This window comes from Neopsephotus bourkii, unplaced genomic scaffold (assembly GCF_033783945.1).
Source record: "Neopsephotus bourkii isolate Nb327-2 ecotype Australia unplaced genomic scaffold, CSIRO-AGI_Nbou_v1 NB_936, whole genome shotgun sequence".
Classification (NCBI taxonomy): Eukaryota; Metazoa; Chordata; class Aves; order Psittaciformes; family Psittacidae; genus Neopsephotus; species Neopsephotus bourkii.
The window spans coordinates 2,986,104-2,992,547 of record NW_026901430.1 but is presented as its reverse complement, the minus strand read 5'-3'; the positions used below and the strand labels follow the sequence as shown (position 1 = coordinate 2,992,547).

General features: G+C 35.3%; 1 protein-coding gene across 1 annotated transcript in view; it reads left to right on the top strand.

Annotated features, from left to right (window-relative positions):
• The first annotated feature begins 744 nt into the window (after positions 1-744).
• The window catches only part of TENM1 (teneurin transmembrane protein 1), a 363,157-nt gene continuing 357,457 nt past the window's right edge, over positions 745-6,444 (top strand). Inside the window, exon 1 of the mRNA XM_061358101.1 lies at positions 745-810. The gene's annotated coding sequence lies outside the window, so the exon portion shown is untranslated. The remainder of the gene's footprint in view (positions 811-6,444) is intronic.

Below are 6,444 nucleotides of genomic sequence, written 5' to 3'. Positions count from 1 at the left end.
GGGATGTAGATTTTTATTTTCTGGCTGAAATGCTCCTCTTAGAGCTGTTGGCTCTGGGGGCATAGACTTGGCCAGAGGCTCTTGAGTTCTACCCTCTTGTATACCACTCATCAGCGAAGAAAAAGTCAGAGATAACATTAATCTCCAAATGCACTTTATACCCACTGCATATATGTTACAATAGGTAGGGGGTTGTTGTGTGCAGAGTTCTGGGTTTGTACCTCATGCATGTATACATGCATCTCATCTCAAACTGTAAGTGGCATTCAGCTGCATTGATGTTAAACTCAAAAAAAGTGTTTAAAAGTTTGTAATGTGTCACTTGATAGCAATTTTTATAAAGGATGATGTGTGTATGCTAATTCTATTGATGTATGATGGATTTATTAAATTAAAATGGTTCCATACAGTAGGTTTTTTTCCAGTGAAATTATTAATGCTGTCTTGTCAAATAAAGGAAAAGTTCTTTGAAACAAGAGAGCCTACTTCTTAGTACTCCATATCTACCCAAACAATTTAAGTCACCCTCATAGAAAAAATGTTACTACATGGTACAAGTAAATCCTAAACTCACAAATACTACTTTGCATTCGAAGCAGCATTCTGTGGAAGAGCTGCTGATTTCCCGAAGACATCAGCTGTGCTGAATGACTGTGAATCATCATTAAGTGATGAAAAGTGCCTGAGCAAAGTCAATTGAGATTCCTTCACAGTTATCTATATGTGTTCTAGGAGAAGAAAGCCCATGCTAGAACTATCTTGCTGCATCCAGTTAGAAGCTGAGGAAGCAGAAGCTGGTCCTGTCTTCCTGTGAGTGAAACAGATTTTAGCTTAAGAAGTCTCATAAATTGTAGTTTCTTCATCCAGAAATCAGTACTTTTTAATCTCAATACATCTGTTATGCAAGTACTTTCCTTTGCTAATAGACGAATTTAAACTTGATACTAAGAAATTCTAAGTTGAAATATTCTCTTTATACTTAAAGTACTGCAGTGTGAAAGCTAGAGCAGGATAGAGGTAGGAAAAGCAGGATCTTTGAGATGTTAGGCTAAGGTGTAAGTTTAGTTTTTATTGCAGTCTTTAGGTGAATTTTAATGTCTACAGGAAACAGAAATTCTGGGCTACTTATTTTTCCTATGAGGATATGAAAAACCCTGCCAAAATGACAAAACATTAAAATGGAGGCTGGGGACCATGTCACATGTTTGAATTGTACAACAAGATTTCTTAAGATAAATCCTATAGAATAAGGTTTCCTGTGAGTTATTTCCTTGTCAGGTTTCAAAAAAAATACATTTTTACCCTATCAAAAGGTGAACTCTATTGCAGAACATTAAATTTGCAAATTGTATGCGAATGAATGAAAATTCGCTTCCTGATTGAACATATCACTGCCTTTTACTTTAGCCTTCTCTCCTTTTGTGATTAGGGATGTCAGTTGTTCAGACATGTATTTGGAAAAGTACTTGGAACAGTTTCATGGGTTTTGTGTTTATGTAAATTACAGACCAGCAAGGAGCTTATGCAGTCCTAGAGTTGTGAGCCAGGCTTTGCTAGGATAGAAGCTATGCATGATTTCTGAGTGATACTTTTTGATTAGATGCTCTTAATTATTTTGTGCTAAAGCTTTCTCATAACATGAGGTAGTCTAGCAAGTTTTAGTAATGTGTATCCAATTCCTTCTTTATTGCAGTAAAAACAGAGATAAAAATAGTACTAATTTCTTTATATTATTACATTCCAGAAATAGCCAAATTGAGTAACTTAATGATACTATACAACAGTACACTTTTGTTCTTTTACAACACTACCATATTAATATTTTCTTGCCATATCATAGGGGAGTCCCTATTCTTCATAGGGAGTGGACCATAATGGACTATGGCTTCATAGAGTAGGATCTGAAATGCCTTTGTGATCTTCCAATATTTTCTTAGTATAAACATAAATGGCAAATAAGTGAAAGTACTGAGATTTTAAGATATGGGTATAATATCCTATAGAGAGAATGACTCTTTAATGATGTTGATTCACTTCTGATGATTCCTTTAAAAATGTAATTTATTCAGTGGTAATAGAACAAAAGTTTTCCTTAATTGCTAAAATATAGTTGGCTCTCATAATGAAAGTATTTATCTTTTCTTTCAAAATTTCACTATTTAAAGGCCTTAATTCTGTGCTTGGGTTTTCACTATATATTTGTGCCTGAAATTTCTAACAAGTTGCTTATTGAATTAAACAAATTAAGAAGCTTTTAATCTGTAGCTTTCATTTTTGCTATCTGCGTATCACGAATCAAATATCAACAGGTTTCTGATGGCAGATGGGTTTAAATTAAATCAGGAGAAGTTCAGGTTAGATATAAGGAAGTTCTTTACTGTAAGGGTGGTGAGCCACTGGAACAGGTTGCCTAAAGAAGTGGTAAATGCTCCATCCCTGGCAGTGTTCAAACCATTCTATGATGATTCTATGAGGATGACAGCTCTTGCTATTCTCACTACAAAGTTGGTGGTACTGCTTGTGTTCTAATTAGTTAGAAAAAAATAGTAATAAAGGAGAGAATAGAGAGAAGAAAGTAGAATATTTACCTGCCTTTCACTTGGTCTCTGACTTAATGAAATTTCTGTGAATGCATGTAGCAGTAACAGAGTCTTATTGCTTTGCCTTTAGTTTTCTGAGAGTATGCTGCTGGATGTTGGGGCAAAAGTGAAGAAAACTAATAGAAGTTGTGGGGAGGGGAAAAGGTGAGATATAATGATCCCAATTTCTGCTATGAAGGCCATTATTTCCCTTTCTTTCATGGTGGATTTCAGACTTCATCGGTTTAAATGTAAAATAAGCTCTGAAAGGAGATATTGTATAGCACATATCACTGAAGTTTCAAAACTCATGGAAGTCGATGCCTAGTGTAACACTGATACGTGATTGTATCAAAGGACATTTCACAGTAAGTTCAGAATTCATAAGTAAAAGTTTTTATGAGTAGATCTTGATATTAAGATGTTGGGAGAGGTTTCAGTTGTAAATTGTACTGAATTATTCCGGCAATTCAATTCTGCAGCTGTGTGATACACTAAAAAAAAAAAAAAAAAAAAGGGCAAATGCAGTCCATTAAGATCATGTAAGTATTTCCAACAGAAATAGTGAGGAATGAGAGCCACTGAAGGCATTAATCTTATTTAGAATAGTAGGTACAATCTGGTCATTCTTGTTCAAGAAAAATGAACTTAAATGAGAACAGATGGAAAGAAGTACAATTACAATGATTAAATGGACAGTGAATCCATCATATAAGAAGAAATGGGTGCGTTATATAGTACAACCTACTTGTTTAGCCTAGTAAAATGAAGACAGAAGCACACGATCCATCTTTAAATTAAAACTAAGGGTTAAACGCAAGGATGTAGAGGAGGATATAGCTGGCACTCAGATAAGTGCTTAAAAACTGGCATGAATGAATAGAAAATGAAGTGTCAGAAATCCTTCAGCAGCATTTTTTGGATGCAAAAAGAATACCCTGATAGCCTGGAAAAAATTTGCTACAGGTGTTCTCGTTTCTTCCCCCTAACTCCAGGCAAGAGCCCAGGTCAGGGCTCAATGTAGCCTGGTATATCTGGTGTGAGCCAGTGGAATGTGTCATATTGAAGATACTACCACAGATTTTAATGATGATAACCGTGTTTATAAATGGTCTCTTTATTGTGTTCTCTCAAGTCATGGGGAGAGTTGCTGGGAGGTTTTTTAATTTTTTGATATTTTGTGAAACACTACTAAAGTAGAAAAGCATTAAATCAAATATTTAAAGAAGTGCCAGTAAGCAAATGTTAAGGTAAATGAAAATTAAGTGAATAGAAACAGACTATGCATATGCTTCATATTTGGCAGTGAAAATAAACTGTTGATGCCATTATCATTTTTCAATGCATATTTGATACAAAAGTCTCCAGGAGACTGAAAACTGTGAATTAAGATACTGTTCTTAAAGAGATTCCATGAAAGGATGAAAATTAGAGTCCTGTTAAGTGTAATATTTTCAGTATGTTAGCAGAGAATATTAATTCACGGTTGCCAAAGGATATACTTAGAAAATTGTAACTTAAAGGGCACGAGCAAGCACGGATTTCTGAAAGGTGACTCATGTTAAGCAAATAAGATTACCTCTTTGCATGAATGGAAGAAAAGGCAAGATTTACTATTTCTCCATTTCAATAAGACTTTTTCTTTTTTTACCAAAGTTTCATGCATCAGCTTTTATAGCCTGTCTGAATATAGAGTGGATGCATAATATTTTTCATACTGATAAGTAACCAAAATAGCAGGGCATGGAAAGTTCATTTTGGGGGACTGTTGAAGAGTGGAATCCTTTTCCTTTCTTTGTTGGGATCATTCTCTTGAATATTTTAATTATTGATTCAGTTAAAAACATGTAAGGCAATAAATATTTCAAGTGATACTAAAGTAAAGAGATTGTTTAAATGCAGATGATTGTAGTTGCTTTACAGTGTAATTTCTGATAAATTGAATGAACAGACCAGGGGGTGGAAAATTAGATGCACTAGATCTAAGTGTTAAGTGATGCTCCTGGGTAGGAATATTTCACATATCGAGTTGAACTTGGTATTGAGTTAGGTAATAGTCAGGAAGAAGTGTTCGATGCTTATTGAGAGATTCAATGTTAAATGTTTATTCGTTGTGTAGCACCAATAAAGGCTAATGTGTCCAAATGGGCTTTTAATGTGAAATTTAACGTATTTTATAAACATGTTCTTACAGACTAACCATTAGGCCAAATTTCCCTAAACATAGAAATATTGGGGACTTAAATAAAAAAAGCACATTCAGTGAACTTGATAAATCTTGGAATATATTGTCTAGAGAGAGGTGGAGATAAAGTAATATGCAGAGAGGTTGAAAGCCCATTTTTAGAGCACAGAACTCAGAGGAAAAACTGTTAATTCTGCTTTGAGGATGGAGGCCCTTTGAGAAAGAATTGGAGGATTTTTTTGAGGACTTACTAATCAATCATATCAAGTTATTTGAGATTTCAAAATCTGTCACCTTCCAAAAGCCCTCAGAAGGGAATCTTAAGGAAAAGACATGTTCTAATACACATTATATATATATGTGTTTAATTTAATGCATGAGTTACCTCACTAGGAATGTGGGAGCGCCTTGTATATCTAAAGCCAATAGCATGCATGCATGTTTGTAGGATCAGGCTTCGCTGATCAGCTTTATGTTTAGATGTAACTGTAACCCCTTCTGTGGGTTGGTTTGGAATTTTCGCTGTCCCCTGTGCAACTTGATGTGTGTGTTAGGAAGGCCAGGGTGACTGTTCTGTGACCACTCTTTTTGCACTGTTTTTCGAATGTGCTTCTTTTTCATCAAACATTTCCATTTGCTCACCTTTATATGCCGTGAGGTGGATGAATCTAGTGGGTTCAGCCACTTGCCAAACAGGATGGCTTTGACTGAGGCGAGGAGGTGAATGGTGGCCCTGAAGTAGGTGGGAGGTGTGGAGATCAAACATGGCCAAAGCTGACCTGTGATTCATTTCTGTGCATTGCAAAGAAGGCTTATGCTAGCCTTTTGATCTCAGAGTGGTTGTTTTCTCTTTGTCTCCACCTAAAAAGCTGTCACTGACTTTTTCAAAAGGGATACAGTTGTGGACCCAATAGACAAAGCATCATGATCCCGGTCAAACTATGCTGTCAATTACTTAGAAATTATAAATATGAATTATAAGACATTTGCTGCAGCTATAGGCACTACAATTTCAATCAATATATGCATTTCCTTTAAAACCTTGTTTGGAAACCCGTATCCTTTGTATTATTAGATATTATTCAGTTCTTTTCAGAAGGAAAATATGATAACATCTTGAAGGTAGGATTGTCAAAATAATGAGTGTTTGCATATGTAGCTGATGATAAAAGAGGATGCAGCTGCACTCTATGTAAAGATGAGATCCTTAATAATTATTTCTTTATCTACATGGGATACAAAGGTGATTTGAGCTGAGCTGTTGGCAGTATCAATGGGAATTCTTTGTAGCTCTTTTCTGTCTTATTTATGCTTTGTTATAAGATTGTCCCTAATCAGGCAATACTCGCATCTCGCTGTTGGGTCTGGATGATTTGTTTTTCACTATTTTTTTAGGGGCACTGATGACTTCAAAGTAATGACAAAATGATGACATGAACAAAACATGCTGTCTTACTCATATGTGTGGCTTAAACATGCTGGTTTTGGTTTGGGTTGTTTGGGGGTCTTTTGCAGTCTGTGCTGCATGCATTATTGAGTGAATTCTTCTATTTAGACAATGTAAATTTCTTAACTTTCAGAACGAATTATTAGGAAAAAATATCTATATATATTTTAAATAGCAGGTACATTCAGTGGCTAGGGTGAATAGTGTGAGCATGTAAATTTACCACTCGGCCT